Below are 20172 nucleotides of genomic sequence, written 5' to 3' on the forward strand. Positions count from 1 at the left end.
CAATATATACATGGGTGGTGTTTCTGATGAAGTAGTTGCTATGGTTCAGTCAACAACCAAGATACCTATAGGAGAGCTGCCCTTCAGATACCTTGGGGTTCCATTGTCTACCAAGAAGCTGTCATATAACACTTGCAAGCCTCTAGTAGAGAAAATTATGGCTAGGACTCAGAGCTGGGCAGCAAAGCTTCTATCATATGCTGGAAGAGCACAGTTAGTGAAGTCTGTTCTTTTAAGTATGCAGATTTTTTGGTGTCAAATCTTCATGTTGCCAAAAAAGATTTTGAAGGAGATTCAGGGATTGTGTAGAAGTTATTTGTGGACTGGAACTCAGATTTCAAGAAAAGCTTTGGTTTCCTGGGAGCAAGCTTGCTATCCTAAGTCTTGTGGTGGGCTCAATTTCACTCAACTGGGGCTGTGGAACAAAGCTGCTATAGCCAAACACTTTTGGGCTGTAGCACTGAAGCAAGATAAGTTATGGATTCAGTGGATTCATTCCTATTATATTAAACAAGCTAACATATGGACTATGAAAATCCCTTCTGGAATGTCCTGGGTTCTCAAGAAGATTATGAGGTGCAGAGAGCTCTTTGATAATGGCAACAAGATACATGAATATGAAACAGATGGGAGATTCTCCATTAATAAGTGTTATAAAGCAATCAAAGAGCCTAATATTCAAGTTAGCTGGAAAAGATTGGTATGCAACAATAGAGCTACTCCCAAAAGTATCTTTATAACCTGGCTGGTAGTGCTTAACAGGTTGAGTACAAAAACCAGATTAGCTCAATGGAGTTTAATATCATATACTACCTGTGAGTTATGTAACAATGGAGAGGAGGATATTCATCACCTTTTCTTCCAATGTGAGTATTCAGCTGAAGTCTGGAGGAAATGTTTGAGCATTCTAAAGAAACCAAGAAATCCTGTAAGCTTTATGGAGGAGGTGCTGATTGCTGCAGAACATTGCAGACGAAGACACAAGAAGAACAAGCTGTATGGAATGATGTTTACTGAAGCTATCTATAACATCTGGATGCAGCGCAACCAGAAATTTTTTGAAGGGCAACATAAAACTACTGACCAGATTGTTAATGTAATTGTTTTTAATGTTGCTGCTAGAGTAGATGATAATATGAGAAATCTCTTGTTTAGATAGATGCAGCTTAGTTGTTTTGGTGGCTGTTTAGGGTATCATTTGAAGTTTCTTGCTTTTCAACCCTTCCTAGAAGGTGGGGAAAGCTAGCTTACTTCTTGCTCTAAACTAGGTGTATTGGTGATTGTATTATCTTTTTTTTGGTTATCAATAACAATTTTGAATTTCCAAAAAAAAAGAATTATAAAAGAGTAAATAAAAACACAAATTGGAAAAAAAAATTGTAAAAAAATCGATTAAAAATTTGAAAATATGCTTGAATTACAAAGACATAAAATTTTTTGAAGGAAAAGAACAACATGGCATATTTAGGAATTTAAACAACAATAACTAGGAATTTAAAAAACAACACATTAATTATCATCTTGGCTTCCAAAACGTGTCCAAATGTGTTCGACAAGATCCGCTTTGAGTTGATGATGCATTTGTCTATCCTGGATGGCTACATCCCTTGCGAGATATGCTTGAAAATCTTGAGCATGTCCATGTTGAACGTCCTCCACATGTGATGAGAAATCATCGTCGGGAAAGTGTCGCGAGTATGTGTGTCTCTCATCTTCAACAATCATATTATATAATACACGCTTCCATAATATCGTGGAGTTTACTTTTATGCCAACACCGTGCTGGTCCACAAACTATTGCAAAACGGGCTTGAAGTACTCCAAATGCTCTCTCCACATCTTTTCTTGCACTTTCATGTTTACATTTGAAACATATTCTTTTGGGGTCTTGAGGGTGTGGGAAGCTTTTAATGAAAGCAGCACATTCTAGATATATACCATCTGTAAGATAGTACCCCCATATTGTAGTCACTACCATTAATAGTGAAATGAACTTCAGGAGAAACTCCTTGTAAACTCTCATGAAACAAGTTTGATCTACTCAAGACATTAAGGTCGTTGTTCGAACCAGCCACACCAAAAAATGCATGCCATATCCAAAGGTCCACCGAGGCGACTGCTTCAAGCATTGTTGTAGGATGTCCGTAGTCACCTCGTGTGTACTGACCTTTCGATGCGACCGGACAATTTTTCCAAGCCCAATGCATGCGATCAAGACTACCAAGCATACCAGGAAAACCATGACACTCTTCATGCAACTTATTAGCAGTCGATGAACATCATCATAAGTCGGTTTTCTCATGTAAACCCCTCCAAAAACTTCTATAATAGTACGACAAAATTTAAATAAACATTCAATAGCAGTGCTCTCGCCGATTTTAATATACTCATTGATAAGAGGTTTTTAGTGTGTCGTTAAGGCAGTAAGAACCGCTTTCCAAACAATATTTATAAGTCCTAACAAGCAATTACTAAGAGAATAGTAAGGGCAAGTCAAGGGTCGATCCACAGGGAAAATGGGATTGATTAAAGTTTATCAAGTCCAGACTACCTAATTGAAAGGTATTTGGGGGTTAAAGATGTTTGGTAACAATTAAGAAAATAACTAACAACTAGAACAAGCAAATATCGAAGTTTAAATATCAAGTAAAAGACACTAGAGTTAAGGTTACTAGTATGAATAAGAACGGATAATGATTGTTAATGCGATTGTGAAGCAGCAAAGACGATTATGCAAGGTTTAGTTCTCCTCTAAAATACTCGAGTCCCTCTCGAATGGTCCTCAAGAGTAATCACTTAATCAATCAACTAAATCCTCTCTCGAATGGTCTTTAGTTAATTGATTAAGAGATTCAATAAGTTTGGAAAACCCCTAATGAAGGATCCCCTTAATTTCCATCCAATATCTTGGTATTGAAATTAAGTTGATTCTTGGGGATGATAAAAGAGTTCAAAATCCGAGTAAGAACATTTGAAATCAAAATACCAAAGTATAAATGTGATCAATATCTATCCTAAGGTCTCAAAACACCAAGATCAATGCATAAACTTCTCCATACATCACAATCACATCAACATCATATTTAAAACCCTAATTCATACTTTCACCCTAACCCTAGATTATGAAACTACTCACTAATCATGGAGTTAAAGCAATTAAACAATGAATCTATGATAATCTAAGGCTAAACATGATTAAGTAATGATACATAATGTAAATCGCAATTATGGGACTAAGAGAATAAAGATCTAGAATAATCAAAAGCAAGAACAAAGACGGAAAGAATGAAATAAAAACTAAACTTTGAATTGAATTGAATGAAAAGTACCTTGAATGTCAATCGAATCACAAACTATGATCACTAATCTCAATTATCAATGGAAACTAAAGTGTTTTCTCTCTAATACAAAACCCTAAAATATTGTGTAAAAACTAGAATGAAAAGCGTCCGTCTAAAACTAAAAGAGAAAAAGGGTTTAATGAACGATTTTCTATTCCGGAACGCATGGTGCGGGCGCACCAAGCTCAGGTGCGGGCGCACCTGAGTCTTCTGTCTTTTGGTAAAAGTGCTCCATAGATGGTGCGGGCGCACAATGAACAGGTGCGGGCGCACCACATGTCAGATGCGGGCGCACCTATGTCTTCTGCCTCAGGTTCAATTCCTCCGTCAAAATGTGCGGGCGCACATGTAGTTGATGCGGGCGCACCAGACGCAGGTGCGGGCGCACCTTGTGCGTGGTGCGGGCGCACCAATGTCGTCTGTTTTGTGCTCCAAATGCGATGGTGCGGCGCACCAGTAGTGTGCGGGCGCACCATCTGTGCGGGGCATACCAAGCGCACCTCAGGCTAACTCTCAGCCTCTAGCTCGTTCCCTTGTGCCATGTCTGCATTTCTCGGCCCCGAAAAGAGTCATACCTGCAATAGAAACACGAGCAAACATGGTGAAAGCATATGTGCTAGAAATTCGATCAAAATAGATCGAAAATCTAGCAAAATGTCACTATGATCAAGTATGATCAAGTGAATGAAATAGAAGGGAAAAGTGAGGAGAAAGAGGAAGAAAAGGGAAAAAGGGAACAAAACAAGCCAAAAGGAAGCATAAAGTGCGTTAGAACGCACTTATCAAACTCCCCTAAGCTTAGCGTTTTGCTTGTCCTCAAGTAAACCAAGAATGAGAATGAAGGAAAGAAAGAGAAAAGAGAATAAAAAGAAAAGGGAAACATGCAACAAACTAACCTATATGCTCTAAATGCAAGGTTACAAGCATGACATGCAAGCTAAATGAGTTCATAGCAAGATTTAGGAGACCAACCAAACACAAGAGGGAAGATGATTAGGAAGCACAAGAGTGACTCTAAGGTCTCAATCCACCGATCAACCGAGTCTTTTTGAAAGAAAGCTTTCCAAGATGATTTCTCACTCTTCTCCACTTCCAAGACCCAAGTTTGACTCCTCCCTAGGGATGCTCAACCATAATTGCTCGCCTCTACCACGTTTTGATGACCCTCATCATGACTTGCACAAAATCTCCCCGCCACTACTAAATAGATCAAGTCCAATCTAGAAGTCAAAAGGGACTTTTTAAGGTTGTAACGGGGCTAGGTTAGGGTGTGGATTATATTCTAGGAATGTGGTGCAAAAAGGGTAAGTGGAGTACAAACTAGGGGTAAATACTCCCCCAAGCTAGTCCTAACACTATTCTCAATTAAAGAAATCTCACACATACCTTGAATTTCACTTGTTTCTTTTTCACTTTGTGAACTTTTTCATTTTTCTCATCAATTTGATCTTTCTTTCTTTTCATTTTCAATAATAAACCAAATCAAACAATAAGAACTTTCTTTCTTTTATTTCTTTTGTCTTTCTTTTTCACAAATTTTTTTCAACTTTTGCTATCATACAAGCACATTAACTACTTTCAACCAAGACTTAATATCAAAACAACTTAACTCAACAAAAACTACACATTGCACTCCACTTTGGGAAAGTTTGGCCATGACTCATTATGTGGGTTAAGCAAAAATAGGATAGAAAGGCTCAGATGGGTTGAGAAGCGAATATTATGCAGGTATTAAGCTTTTGGTTTTGTAGCTCCTATTACTAGCAAAAGAAACGCCCTAAATCATTCTCCTAGAGGCTCGTTCTTATGTAATCTTGGGGGCTAAAATGCAAGTCACAAGTTAGGCGATCAATGGTGAGGGTTGTGAGTGAGTCTTACGAGGTTCTTGGCCCTCCTTCGGGATTCATCGCACAAGGGGCAAGGCAATCCATTCATCCAACTCGCCTAATTTCAAAGAGACTCTACCAAAAGTTATCGGTTTCAAGAGACGCCTAAAGTCACAACAGGGCTTCCAAAATCATCAAGTCTAATATAAGGAAGGTCTTCCAATCGAGACATGAACACTTTAGCCACAAATCATGCATGCAACCAAGCTATCCTAAATGCAGAAAAAGGAGAAGAAAAAGAATAAAAGAGGAAAATGTTTTTTTTTTATTTATAAAAAAAAATGCACAGCAAAAGCAAAACAAAACTACCAAAGCAAAGCTATACAGGTGAAGAGAAGTCAGCAGGGGTGGGGGAAATCAAAGCCAACAGACAGGAACAATCACCAACTGATACCGAAAACCAATGAGACCCCTAGATTCTAACCATCAATGACCCCAAAACTCCCAAAGATATAGACATACATGCAAGTCCCCCAAGCTTAAGCAAAACTCCGCGCTCGGAGTTGCAAAAGGAGGGAGAGGGAGGGGGGTTATGAAAAGCTCCTAATAGTTCCCACCATTACCCCCATCGGAGGGGGTAAGGAGGGAAATACCCACCAGAGTACCCATCAGGATAGTAGGATGGGTAGTGGGGGTAAGGACGGAAAGAAGGCTCCTCAAACGGCCCTTCTCGAGGGTCGAAAGAAGGAGGATAGTGGGGATGGTTAGGGAAGGAGGCTCATGTCCGGAGTGGACATTGGCGAGGTGAGTGCGCCAAGCCACTCGAGACACATGGTCGAGGTCGGTGCGGATACCGGCAAGAGTAGCAGTAACCGCACGGTGATTGGCCTCCTGAGAGGCCTGCATCTGGGCTATGGCTGCCATGACGGAGCCCATGTCGAAGGATTGAGAGGAGGAAGCTTCGGCCACCTCACTCTCAGGAATGCGGTGGTCGGGCCTCGGACCTCTCGGAACGCGTGGAATGCGCTCCGTAGGAATGGGCTCAGGGATAGCCCGTGGGATGTCATGGGCAGGGGAAACCCGCCAACGGTTTTCACAGTTAGCGGGGAGGTCCCAAACGAAGTCGGGCCCTATAAAACAGTAAGGTCGCCCCCCCCCCAACAAGCCAGATGCAGTTTTCCTTTTTATAATTGCGCAGAAATTTCATCTGCTGCAGACTCGCGCCATCCAATCTGTTGGACTGACCAACAGTAGGCACGCTAGCTTCCAAGCGACCCAAGTCATCGTCCAACTCGAGGTAGGACGCTAACTGGGTGACCATTCCACCACAAAGGATCTCCCCAGTCACCGTAGTACCCCCCCGAATCTCCTGCAGTCGGTGAAGGAGGAGCGCAGCAAAGTTAATTCTGGCTCTATGGTGGGCCCCGTCAGTGGCCAACCAAAGAACCAGCAACTCGTCCTTCCTCAACTGTCCTACTCCTGTTTAGAAAGATGGTGTAAACCAACATCCTATGAAGTAACGGAGAGCAAGATGGATGATCTCCGACGCTTTGGACGAATTCGTCCGAAACGGAGTCGTGCCGTTGGTGATTTTGGCCCAACAATCTTGCTCATTGTATCCCTGCCAGATGGTGCCCAAAGGGGCATCACAGGGAGCTCGAGAATCCATCCCGAATGCCTCACAGAATTCGTCGAAGGAGAGTGCTCTAGCTTGATTAAACATACGAAATTGAATAGCTAGAGCACCCGTGCCCGGCTCCTTACTTATGTTCAACGTACTCAAGAATTCGAGAGAGTGAGTTGATCATAAGTAGGTGCATGGACGTCAAGAAAGTCCGATAACCCGACATTACCTGCCATCTCCCTTATCATCGATTCGATGTTAAGGTAGTTGCAGGTAGTGTAGTCATAGAACTTTGTGGGACGAAACGTGCGCTCAGAAAGTTGTTGAAAAATTTGCTTATGAGCGGCATTGGAAAGTTTCACAGCATAGAGGGGAGGGGGATTAAAGCTGGACGAGGGTCCTTGTGAAGAGGAACCGGTCTTTGCTCTCTTAGACCTAGATGAGCCTTCACCACTACTTCTTCCCATGGTGGTAAAGAATTTTTGTTTTGCAAAAAGAGGAAGGAGAAGTGATGATCTGCTGCAATGACACAACCACAAAGCGGACTCTCCACACAGAGAAACACTCAAAAAGAAAAATCGAAAACACACAAAGAAACACACAAAAATAAAAATCAAACCACACAAAAAGAAAAACACACAAAAAGAAAAATCAAAAACTAATCCTAAGATCTACCAGCTAGCCAATCCACAATTAGTAGCAACCAAGTTGCTAACAATCAAGAGTATCACCACTCAAAGAGACTTTTAAGCCAATTTCACCAAACCAACCACAATTATGCACAAGAATCAATAACACCTAAAAATTCATGCAATGTAGTTCTCAAAAATTCAGAGAATCATGAAAAAATACCACAATCAACATGAATTACACTTGTTCACCACCACAACAAACACAAATAAGGGCAAAGTTCATGAACAATCAAAAATTTGTGGAAAACAAGCATGCAATCTAAAAGAAAACACACTAGAACTCCAAATTACTAGATTATTGATGAAAAAGCAAAGATTAGAAGAGAGTTACCAACATGGAGATGAAAATCCCCAATTTCGAAACCCTAGAAATCAAATCCTTGCAAAACCCCCAATTTTTGTGCCCTTGAATGGTGTAGAGAAGATGGTGATGAAGATTCCGGTGATAAAAATCGTCGGAAGTCGCCGGAAAAGTGTCGTGGTGGCCGGATCTAGAGAGGAGGAAGAGAGAGAAAGTGAGTGAGTGTGAGAGAAAGGTTCGAAATTATGAAGAATTGAGTGAGGAGGGCCGAAAAATTGTGTTTATCTGCGATTTTTCTTGCCCAGCTGGGTTGGTGCGGGCGCACCGCTCCAAGGTGCGTGCACACCAATCGAAAAAAAATTCAGAAGTTGTTTGGTGCGGGCGCACCAGGAAGAGGTGCGGGCGCACCAGACTCTTCTGTTTTTTTCTAAAAAAATTCTGAAGGTTGCGGTGCGGGCGCACCTTGTGGGGGTCCGGGCGTACCAATCGAAAAAAAAAATTTCAGAAGTTGTTTGGTGCGGGCGCACCTCGCCCAGGTGCGGGCGCACCAAACCCTTCTGTTTTTTTCTAAAAAAATTCCGAAGGCTTTGGTGCGGGCGCACCTAAGTCTTCTGTTTTCTTCCAAAAATAGTCAACAGATTTGGTGCGGGCGCACCATGTTTTTTTTTTCGAAAATTTTTTATAAGGTGCGGGCGCACATGGACTAGGTGCGGGAGCACCAAAGTCGTCTGTTTTTTTCTGAAAAGCATTTTAGAGAAAGGTGCGGGCGCACCAAACTAAACTTTCGAAAAAATTTAGAATGGTGCGGGCGCACGTCCACGCGGTGCGGGAGCACCTAACCTTCTGTTTTCTCACTCTTTCTTTTTCGAATCATTCATTTCACTCAACCTTTCATAAAAATTCAGATGTCCCAATGTAGCTCTCATGGCTAACTGATAAATCAAAAGCCTAACTAACAAACAAAAGAAAAATAAAAGAAAGGAAAGAAAAGAAACGGGTTGCCTCCCGTGTAGCGCTTGTTTTAAGTCATTAGCTTGACTAAAAAGGATACGTTCATCATAAGAGTCGCTCAGGTGAGCGAAGAATCAAGCAACCCATTGAACCAACGGCATGAGAATCATGATAGAACTTCAACCTTTGACCGTTTACCCAAAATGGACCATTCTCACCCATAACTTCACTAGTAGAAAAAGGACGATTTGCGTCCCCCTATTTGCGTCGCACAGACACGGAAACGACGCACAGTTCAAATTTGCGTCGAATTTGGGAAGCCGTGCGACGCAAATCACTGTTATGTGCGTCGCACCCTCCTTCATGCGACGCACATTGCTAATTTGCGTCGCATGGTAGTTATGTGCGACGCACAACATGGGTATAATGTACGTCGGACTATCGTGTGTGTGCAACGCATATCAGAATTAAATAAGTCTGGGCTTTGATTTGCGTCGTATGGGCCATATCACACGACGCAGACACGGTTACCCATATTTAAAACAAGCGCACGCGTTAGGTTTGAAGAATCTCACTTCGCGCATCTCTACTTCAGCCGTTATCCTTCTCTCTCCTTCTCTCTCCTTCGTTCATCTCTCTCACTGTCATTCAAACCTCCATCCATCTCTCCTTCGCATCTCTACTTCGAATCTCTACTTCGCGCATCTCTACTTCGAATCTCTACTTCGCGCATCTGTCATCCATCTATTTCGCATCTGTTTTGCGGCGAACCTCCGTTCATGCTCAGGCTTTGGATCTCTTTCCTCTATCTCTCGATACTCGACGATCTATAAAACAAATATACATGATGTTCATGCTCAGATTTCTCAATTATCAGGTATTTTTAGTTCTCATTTATTCTGAATTTCTTTGTTTTGCCATATTTATGTTTATTTTTGCGATTTGAAGAACGAGATTTGAAGAAAGAGATTGAAGAACAAGATTTGAAGATAGAGATTGAAGAACGAGATTTGAAGTACGAAATTTGAAGAAGAACGAGAATTTGGCGATTTGTTTTTTTTTTTTTGAGGGGTGGCGATTTGATTTTTATAAAATATATTTAGTGAAATTTCTCTATGTTAGATCTGTTTGTTTTTGTAGGTTTAGTTTTTAATTTCGTGTTTTGTGGTATGTTAGATCTGATTTTTTAATTTTTATATTTGTTTAGATTTTTTCGTTTACTTTTTGGCGATTAGAACGTAATTTCGTTTAGATTTTGTCGTTTAATTTTTGGCGATTATTATTATTTGTTGTATGTTAGATCTGGTTTTTGATATGAGATTTGTCTTGTTTACTTATCATCATTTTTTGTATGTTATATCTGGTTTTTGATATGAGATCTGTTTCTTTTTCCTCCTACGCAGTACTAAAGCATTCATGCTTTGGTACTGCGTTTTTTTATTTTTCACATAATGGCATTTGCGTCGCACCGTGTATACGGTGCGACGCAAATAGCTAATATATCTGCGTCGTTCACTATACGACGCAGATCATGTCTGGGCTATTTGCGTCGAGGCCTTTGGCGTCGCACCCATGTCCGACGCAAATGGGCGCCTCAGATCCGACGCAAATCGCCATTTCTGTACTAGTGCTTCATAAGCTCCGTATGGAGTAGTCTTCAACACAGAGAAAGGACCCGACCACTTGGACTTGAACTTTCCGGGGAAAAGCTTTAGTCTTGAGTTGAACAACAAGACCTTGTCCCCAACCCGGAATTCTCGTTGTTGAATCCGGTGATCGTGCCATTTCTTTGTTTGCTCTTTGTATAGTCTAGAATTCTCATACGCGTCGAAACGAAGTTCTTCCAGCTCGACTAGCCTTTCTTTTCGAGCTTCTCCCGCCAAGTGAAGATCCATGTTGAGCTCCTTAATTGCCCACCAAGCCTTGTGCTCTAGTTCAACCGGCAAAGACATGCTTTGTCAATACAAGGTGGATAGTGCCTATTGGTGTCTTGAAAGCCATGCGAAGAGCCCACAGGGCATCATCAAGCTTCAAAGACCAATCCTTCCGTGTCCTGTTGACCACTCTCTCAAGGATGTTCTTGACCTCTCGATTCGAGACCTCAACTTGGCCTTGGGTTTGGGGTGATAAGGAGACCACTTTGTGATTCACCCCTATTTCTTCAATAGAGCTTCTAATTGCTTTTTGGCGAAGTGTGAACCGCCATCACTGATCAACACCGGGGCACCCCAAATCGAGGGAAGATGATCTTCTTCAAAAGCTTGGTGACTACCTTATGGTCATTGGGAGAGGCAATGGCTTCCACCCATTTTGTCACGTAGTCGACCGCAACAAGAATGTAACATTCCCACAGGAAGGAACGAATGGCCCATAAAGTCGACTCCCCAGACATCAAACGGCTCAACCTCAAGAATGTTCTGTTGAGGCATCTCGTGTCGCTTTGTGATGCCACCACTCTCTTGACATCTATCACAAGCCACCACAAATGTCCGGGCATCCTTTTGCAATGTTGGCCAGAACATACCACATTGGAGCACCTTAGCAACAGTTTTGCTTGCTCCACCGTGCCCCCCACAAGCCAAAGTATGCAATGATCAAAACAGAGGCCATCTCATGATTAGGAACACACCCCTAAACACTCCATCAGCACACTTCTTAAAAAGGAGCGGGTCATCCCAGTAGAACCTCGAAACTTCTTTAAAAACCGCTTCCTTTGTTGGGAGTAAAACCATGAGGTTCAATCCCACAAGCCAAATAATTTGCATAATCAGCGAACCATGGAACCTCATTGTTCAGAATGGCGAACAATGCTTCTTCTCTCAAATCTTCCTCGATAGGAATCTCCTCCAGATTATCAAGAGGGAGGCGAGAAAGATGGTCAGCTACCACATTCTCCGTCCCCTTCTTCTCTTTCATCTCAAAATCAAACTCCTGAAGAAGCAACACCCACCTAATGAGCCTAGGCTTGGCATCCTTCTTACTCATCAAATACCGGACCGCAGAATGATCCGTATACACCACGCCTTATTACATGTCAAGTAGGAACGGAACTTGTCAAAAGCAAAGACCACGGCCAACATTTCCTTCTCCGTAGTTGCATAGTTCCGTTGAGCATCATCCAGAGTCCTACTTGCATAGGCTATCACATGAAGCCTCCCTTCCTTGCGTTGCCCAAGAACAACTCCCACTGAAAAGTCACTAGCATCGCACATTAGTTCAAAAGGCAAGCTCCAATCCGGAGCTTGCACAATGGGGCAGAAGTAAGGGCTTTTTAAGAGTTTCAAAAGCCTTAGACAAGACTCATCAAACTCAAAATCAACATCTTTTGAAGTAGATTCGTCAATGGTTTGGCTATTTGAGAGAAATCCTTGATGAAACGCGGTAAAAACCAGCATGTCCAAGGAAAGCACGAACTCCCGTCACCGAGTTCGGTGGCGGAAGCTTCTCAATAACCGAAACCTTTGCCGGATCTACTCAATACCCTTTTTCGACACTTTATGCCCAAGACAATGCCTTCCTCGACCATAAAGTGACACTTCTCCCAATTCAGGAAGAGGTTCGTCTCTTGACACCTTTTTAACACACATTCAAGATTAACCAGACATGTGTCAAAAGACGAACCACACACACTAAAGTCGTCCATGAACACTTCAATGGAATCTTCTAGCATGTCAGAGAAGATTGCTGTCATACACCTTTGAAAAGTGGATGGGGCATTACACAAACCAAAGGGCATCCTTCGATATGCAAATGTCCCATACGGACAAGTAAAGGTGGTTTTCTCTTGGTCATCCGGATGAATGGGGATTTGAAAGAATCCGGAATAACCATCGAGAAAACAGAAGTGTGAATGACGAGCAAGCCTCTCCAACATTTGGTCAATGAAGGGAAGGGGGAAATGATCTTTCCGGGTGGATTTGTTCAGTTTTCTGTAATCAATACAGACTCTCCACCCAGTGACAGTCCTAGTTGAGATTGTTTCTCCTTTCTCATTCTCAACTATAGTCATGCCTCCTTTTTTGGAACCACGTGAATCGGGCTCACCCACTTGCTATCTGAGATAGCATAGATGATTCCCGCGTCACGTAGTTTCAAGATCTCCTTTTTCACAACCTCTTTGAGGTTGGGATTGAGCCTTCTCTGATGCTCGATGGAGGAGGCATTACTATCGATGAGATGGATACGATGCATAGCAAGAGAAGGGCTTATCCCCTTAAGGTCATCAATCGAATACCCAATGACATCTTTATATTTTTGCAAAATTCCAATCATTTGATATAGAAATGTCATCAAGACTCGAATTGACAATAACAGGATAAGTACATGCATCATCAAGAAAAACATATCTAAGAGAGGAGGGAAGGGTTTGAACTCTACCTTGGGAGGAGGCTTAGAACACTCCTCTTTATCCGTGGATGATGTAGCTAGAACCTCAAACGCCTCATCTTGCGTTTCATCGTCCATGTCCAAGTTAAGGGTGTCGGTAAGTGTAGCATACAACTCGTCCCCAGAATTATCCACACTCATGGGTCCTCTACCTCATCTTCCACTAGGCTTACCCGGCAAATTTTCTCCATCATAGGTCTCTTCAGTTCTTAGAGAACTCAAACACCACCCGCTCATTAGCTACCTCAACCGTGATTGTGTCGTTTTTGCAGTTTATCACGGCACCCAAAGTCTTTAGAGCTTCTCTTCCCAGAATAAGAGGAGTCTCAGGATCTTCCTCCATATCCATCACCACAAAGTCGCATGGTACAAACACATGCCCAACTTGAATCGGTATATCCTCCAACTCACCACAAGGGACTCTCACAGTGCGGTCCGCCAATTGAATCGTTTTGCGCGTAGGATGAAGAGGAAATTTAGGTGCTTTGCAATAGAAAGGGGCATCAAATTGACACTGGCTCCCAGATCGGCCAGTGCACCCTTAGGCTCTAAGTCACCTATCTTCACCGGCAAGGTGAAACTCCCGGGATCTCTTTGCTTCTTGGGCATAGTTCGTTGCACAAGAGCACTCACTTGGTAAGGTAGGGAGATAAGCTCATCTTCAAGTTTTCGCTTATTGGAAGGATCTCTTTCAAGAACTTAGCATAAGTGGCATTTGAGACATAGCCTCAAGGAATGGGATGTTGATTTGCAGGCTCTTCATCACATTAGAAATTTAGTGAACTTGTCACTCAACTTTCTCTCTACCAACCTATGAGGATAGGGAACCGGAGGCACATAATATTTGGTTGGTGGAGGTGATGGCAATGTGTTTTTGTCACCAACTTGAACATGTGACTCATCTTTCTCCTCAACTTCCTCTTTCTCAGTTTCCTCAGCTCCATCCTCCTTCTCAACAACCTCAGCTTCTTCATCCTCTCTAACTCCCCATTCGGCATCTTAGGACCCGCATAACTTGTTCCCGACCTCAAATGAATGGCTTTGGCTTGATGGAGGTTGGGTTAGGATGGGTTGGCCTGGAAGTTGATTTGTGGGGGTGAGGGATTCTTCTCAGCTACTTGGGCAATTTGGGTTTCAAGCATTTTGTTGTGGGCTTGTAGCTCTTGAAACCTTTGCTCATGGTTTTGGAGAATTTGGTTCATGGATTGGAGTTGTTGGAGAATTTGGAGAGAGGTTGGATCGGAGATGGTGTAGGTTCGGGATTTTGTTTGGGAAGGAAGATTGGAGGGAGGTTTTGGGTTGTTGGTCCTTTGATGTGGAGCTTGGTAGTGTTGGACCCTTGTGAGGAGGAACCACCTTGGTTATAGTTTTGGTTTTGGTTATACCCTTGCGCAAACCCTTGGTTGTGAGCTTGGTTGTACCCTTGTTGAGGTTGATTCCATCCTTGTTGAGGTTGGTTGAATCCTTGGGTGTAGTTTTGTTGAGGTTGTCTCCAACCTCCTTGTTGATTGTTCCTATACCCTTGGTTTCCTTGATATCCATCTCCTCTTGAATTAATTGCCGCCACATGCTCCGAATGGGTACCTCCACAATAAGAAGTATCATGGTTAGTACCACCACAAATATCACAAGAAAAAGAGTTTACCTGTGAAGGAGTAGACGATGCAAGATTGATCTTGGAGAGCTTCTTGTCGAGTTGGTCCATCTTGCTTGAATTTGATCCATGGGGTCAATTTCAAACTTTCCGCTCTTCTTAGGTTGAGCACCTCTTCGTCTTCCACCCCATGAGTAGTTCTTGATCACTTCCTCAATTGTGGACTCAAGTTGTTCTTGCGGGATCTTAGATAGTTGACCTCCCGCTCCAGCATCAAGGTTGGCCCGTGAAATCGGATCAAGACCATCATAGAAAATCGCATGAGTAGATTCTTGTTGAACTCATGGTGTGGGCATGAACGGATCATCTCCTTGAACCGCTCCCAAGCTTCGGCAAGTGTCTCATCGTTCTCTTGCTCAAATGAGGAGATCTTCCTCCTTATGTCCGCAGTCTTCCACTCCGGGAAGTATTTCTTCAAGAAGGCCATTGTGACTTCTTCCCATGTAGTGAGGGAATTAGCAGGCAAGCTCTTGAGCCATGACTTTGCTTTTCCGGTAAGAGAGGACCGGAACAGTGCATCTTGATGTAGTCAGGAGAGACATCATTAGTTGTTATCATGGCACAGATCTCAAGAAACCTGTCGAGATGGTCTAGAGGATCTTCATCTGCCCCCCACAAAACTGCTCTGCTTTCACCATCCGAGTATACTGAGGGTGAATGCTGAAATTTGTAGTGGTGGTGGGAGTCGGATTCCACCTTGAAGAACATAGGAACAGTTGTGGATTTGCTTCACCCATTTCTGATTCAACTTCACTTGATGTACTTGAGATTGGTGAAGAAGGCTCGGAACCCAAAGTCAAATTTTCCAAATTCTTCCGAAGCTTTCGCAAGTACGGTCGATTTCAGGATCTAGAGGCAATGTGGGTGAACCGTGAGTTCTTCTTCTCATGTAACACAACAAAGCTAAGCAGAGGATTAGCAAATAACAACCACAGTCAAAAAGAAAAATCAACTAAGCAAACTAAACTAAAATATACTTCAATCAATAGCACAACTTCCCCAGCAACGGCGCCATTTTGATAAGAGGTTTTTAGTGTGTCGTTAAGGCACTAAGAACCGCTTTCCAAACAATATTTATAAGTCCTAACAAGCAATTACTAAGAGAATAGTAAGGGCAAGTCAAGGGTCGATCCACAGGGAAAATGGGATTGATTAAAGTCTATCAAGTCAGACTACCTAATTGAAAGGTATTTGGGGTTTGAAAGATGTTTGGTAACAATTAAGACTAACTAACAACTAGAACAAGCAAATATCACGAGTTTAAATATCAAATAAAAGACACTAGAGTTAAGGTTACTAGTATGAATAAGAACGGATAATGATTGTTAATGCGATTGTGAAGCAACAAAGACGATTATGCAAGGTTTAGTTCTCCTCTAAAATACTCGAGTCCTCTCTCGAATGGTCCTCAAGAGTAATCACTTAATCAATCAACTAAATCCTCTCTCGAATGGTCTTTAGTTAATTGATTAAGAATTCAATAAGTTTGGAAAACCCCTAATGAAGGATCCCCTTAATTTCCATCCAATATCTTGGTATTGAAATTAAGTTGATTCTTGGGGATGATAAAAGAGTTCAAAATCCGATTTAAGAACATTTGAAATCAAAATACCAAAGTATAAATGTGATCAATATCTATCCTAAGGTCTCAAAACACCAAGATCAATGCATAAACTTCTCCATACATCACAATCACATCAACATCATATTTAAAACCCTAATTCATACTTTCACCCTAACCCTAGATTATGAAACTACTCACTAATCATGGAGTTAAAGCAATTAAACAATGAATCTATGATAATCTAAGGCTAAACATGATTAAGTAATGATTAAACTAATGTAAATCGCAATTATGACTAAGAGAATAAGATCTTAGAATAATCAAAAGCAAGAACAAAGACGGAAAGAATGAAATAAAAACTAAAACTTTGAATTGAATTGAATGAAAAGTACCTTGAATGTCAATCGAATCACAAACTATGATCACTAATCTCAATTATTAATGGAAACTAAAGTGTTTTCTCTCTAATACAAAACCGTAAAATATTGTGTAAAAACTAGAATGAAAAGCGTCCGTCTAAAACTAAAAGAGAAAAAGGGTTTAATGAACGATTTTCTATTCCGGAACGCATGGTGCGGGCGCACCAAAAGGAGGTGCGGGCGCACCAAGCTCAGGTGCGGGCGCACCAAGCTCAGGTGCGGGCGCACCAGACCTCAGGTGCGGGCGCACCTGAGTCTTCTGTCTTTTAGTAAAAGTGCTCCATAGATGGTGCGGGCGCACAATGAACAGGTGCCGGAGCACCACATGTCAGGTGCGGGCGCACCTATGTCTTCTGCCTCAGTCTCAATTCCTCCGTCAAAATGTGCGGGCGCACATGTAGTTGGTGCGGGCACACCAGACGCAGGTGCGGGCGCACCTTGTGCGTGGTGCGGGCGCACCAATGTCGTCTGTTTTGTGCTCCAAAACTGGTCGATGGTACGGGCGCACCAGTAGCGTGTGCAGGCGCACCATCGTGTGCGGGGCATACCAAGCGCACCTCAGGCTAACTCTCTGCCTCTAGCTCGTTCTCTTGTGCCATGTCTTGCATTTCTCGGCCCCGAAAAGGGTCATACCTGCAATAGAAACACGAGCAAACATGGTGAAAGCATATGTGCTAAAAATTCGATCAAAATAGATCGAAAATCTAGCAAAATGTCACTATGATCAAGTATGATCAAGTGAATGAAATAAAAGGGAAAAGTGAGGAGAAAGAGGGAAGAAAAGGGGAAATAGGGAACCAAAACAAGCCAAAAGGAAGCCATAAAGTGCGTTAAGAACGCACTTATCACTCATCAAGAGCATCAGCAGGGGTTGCATAAGCAAGTATGCGAATAGTTGCGGTGCATTTTTGAAGTGGAGACAGACCTACTTTATTAGCTGCATCACTCCTTTGCTTGAAAAATGGTGACTTACTTTGAAGTGCATCTACTATACGCATGAACAATTCCCTCCTCATCCTAAACCGTCTTCAAAACGTTGACGCAGGATATACGGGTTCAGGAGAAAAGTAGTCTCGATAGAGGCGTGTTGCACCACCTTCACGATCCCGGGGAACGATTGATCTAGGCGGATTTGAAATTTGTTGATATAAGTAAAGCCCCATTTGAGCTCGTCAGTGTCGTCCCAAAATTCATCATCCATCTCCTTCATCCAATCAGTATTATTTGATGAGCTTGGATTATCAGATATTTTGAGGAGATTAGTAATGTAGGTATAAAGAGAGAAAATTGAGAAGATGATTATGAGTTGTGAATCTTTACAATAGATATGACCTATATATATAGAGAGAAAATTGATTCCAAACGGCTAGTTTCCAACCACTAAATCCAAAGAGCTAGTTGCCAACAACTAAATTCAAACGGCTAGTTTCCAACCACTAATTTCAAACGGCTAGTTTCCAACCATTACATCCAAACGACTAGTTTCCAATCACTAAATCCAAACGGCTAGATTCCATCAACTATATCTAAACTACTAATTTCCATTACATAAAGACTTTCAATTAGATACTTAGTAAACATAACTAATAGGACTATTACATAAAGATCCATACAAATACTTATATATTAATCAAGCATAACATAAAGTCAATTATTAAAAGATTAGTTTAAACTAAATTCCGTACTTAGTTCTAATGTACTGGCACACTGATTCATGATTTTTTCGAGCGTTTTCGTCCAAGTTTGAAGTGTCCTTACACAGAAGCTCAAAATCTTGCACACGAATGCGTTCTTCATAAAATGACATTTTTTTTAGCTTGGCGCTCTTCAAACTTGCTCCAGGTTTCCATAGCTTCTGGATTAGTCTTTTTGTTCTTTGCCTTTCCCTTACCTCTTGCTGCTGCTTTAGCTGCCTTTTGACCTGGTGGTCTAACATCCATAACCTCAACAACATTATCATTTTCGCTAGCATCCGGGTTTGAGGATGATGAAGTATACATACCAGAGACAGAATTCTTTGTTCTCTTTGAAGAACGATCTTCCTTGTTTTTTGAATTGTTGCCATTTCGGTTGCTCTTTAAGAATTTTTCAAGAATGTAAATAAGAAAATTTCCTGTCGTAACGACTTCTCCAAAGATCCAAGGCCATAGCCATGATTTGATCATCATCATGACCACTTGGGTGGCTATCTGCCACATGTATGTAACAACCATTAAATTTGGAAACATCGGCACTCATTTTGTACCAATGATTGGAGGCGTGATTTAGGGTCATTACTGGACCCTCCTTCCTATATTGGTTGTAGTAAGCCACAATATTTTTCCAGTAATTATTGAACGACTGATCTGTTCCCTTTACACCATCATTCGAAGTTGTTAACCAAGCAAAGCACAAATACTTGTATTGGACTCCACTTAAGCCTTTTTTCACCTTTGCCCTTCCCTTTCAAATTATTTTTTTCGACCACTTCAATGTTGTCCTCTTCACTGATTTCATGTTGAGGAGTTTGAAGCTCACTACCCGAACCTGGAGTTTCGAAATCTTGGTGTACGCTACTACCTCCAAAGTTTTCCCTTCTTGACTTATCATGAACTGTATATGGTTCATAGGGATACGGAGCACCTGAGTAGTAGTTTGGCCTCATTGGAGGATTAACCGACATAATATTTTGTGGCTAATAGTATCCGGGGTGGTAATAAATTTGCGAGTCAAGAGGAAATGAGTGATGTTTATTATTATAATGTAGAGGAGTTGGATGAATTGGAGAAGTTTGGAGATTTGGCGAAACATTCTGGGTTGGATTTTGGGTGTTTTGATTATCTAAATTGGGAGAATTTTCCAAGTAGGAGTAGTATTGAGCATAATAATCTTGTGAATTGTCCATATTATAGAATATGGAACTTTACTAATGAAATGAAGTGAAATAATTATTTTAAGAAGAATTTAGAATTGGAGATAAATTTATACTCCATTTTTCTACTATATATACACAAAATATTTACTGTTTAAATTTATTAAAAAAAAATTAGAAAATTATCCGTTACAAAAATTACTGGTGTGATACTCACCTTTACAAAAATAATGAAAATGGAACAAAGTAATCAAAATAACTATTCCGTAGCCGTTGGAATTCATTGAGCATTTGGAGTGGTTTTTTTTTTTTGCATGTGGGCCATCCCACTTTTTGTTTTCATTGAGCATTTGCAGCAACAATCCGACTTGCGTGGACCCGGTTCACACTAAAAATAGTGTGGACCAGGTCCAGGCACGTGACCCGTTATATCACTTTAACATACACTATATCATTATAACAAACACTATATCACTTTAACACACCTTATATCACTTTAACATACACTATATCACTTTTAACATACACTATATTACTTTAACATACACTATATCATTTTAACA

The 20172-nt window shown here is 41.5% G+C and overlaps 1 non-coding gene and 1 pseudogene across 1 annotated transcript; one reads left to right on the plus strand and one right to left on the minus strand.

Annotated features, from left to right (window-relative positions):
- Positions 1-1505: 1505 nt before the first annotated feature.
- LOC130591252 (uncharacterized) lies at positions 1506-18041 on the minus strand (annotated as a pseudogene).
- On the plus strand, positions 15054-15160 carry LOC125497143 (small nucleolar RNA R71). Its single transcript, XR_007273785.1, has one exon. It is a non-coding gene; the product is annotated as a small nucleolar RNA R71 (small nucleolar RNA).
- Positions 18042-20172: the final 2131 nt, after the last annotated feature.

This window comes from Beta vulgaris, chromosome 4 (genome assembly GCF_026745355.1).
Source record: "Beta vulgaris subsp. vulgaris cultivar EL10 chromosome 4, EL10.2, whole genome shotgun sequence".
Lineage (NCBI taxonomy): Eukaryota > Viridiplantae > Streptophyta > Magnoliopsida > Caryophyllales > Amaranthaceae > Beta > Beta vulgaris.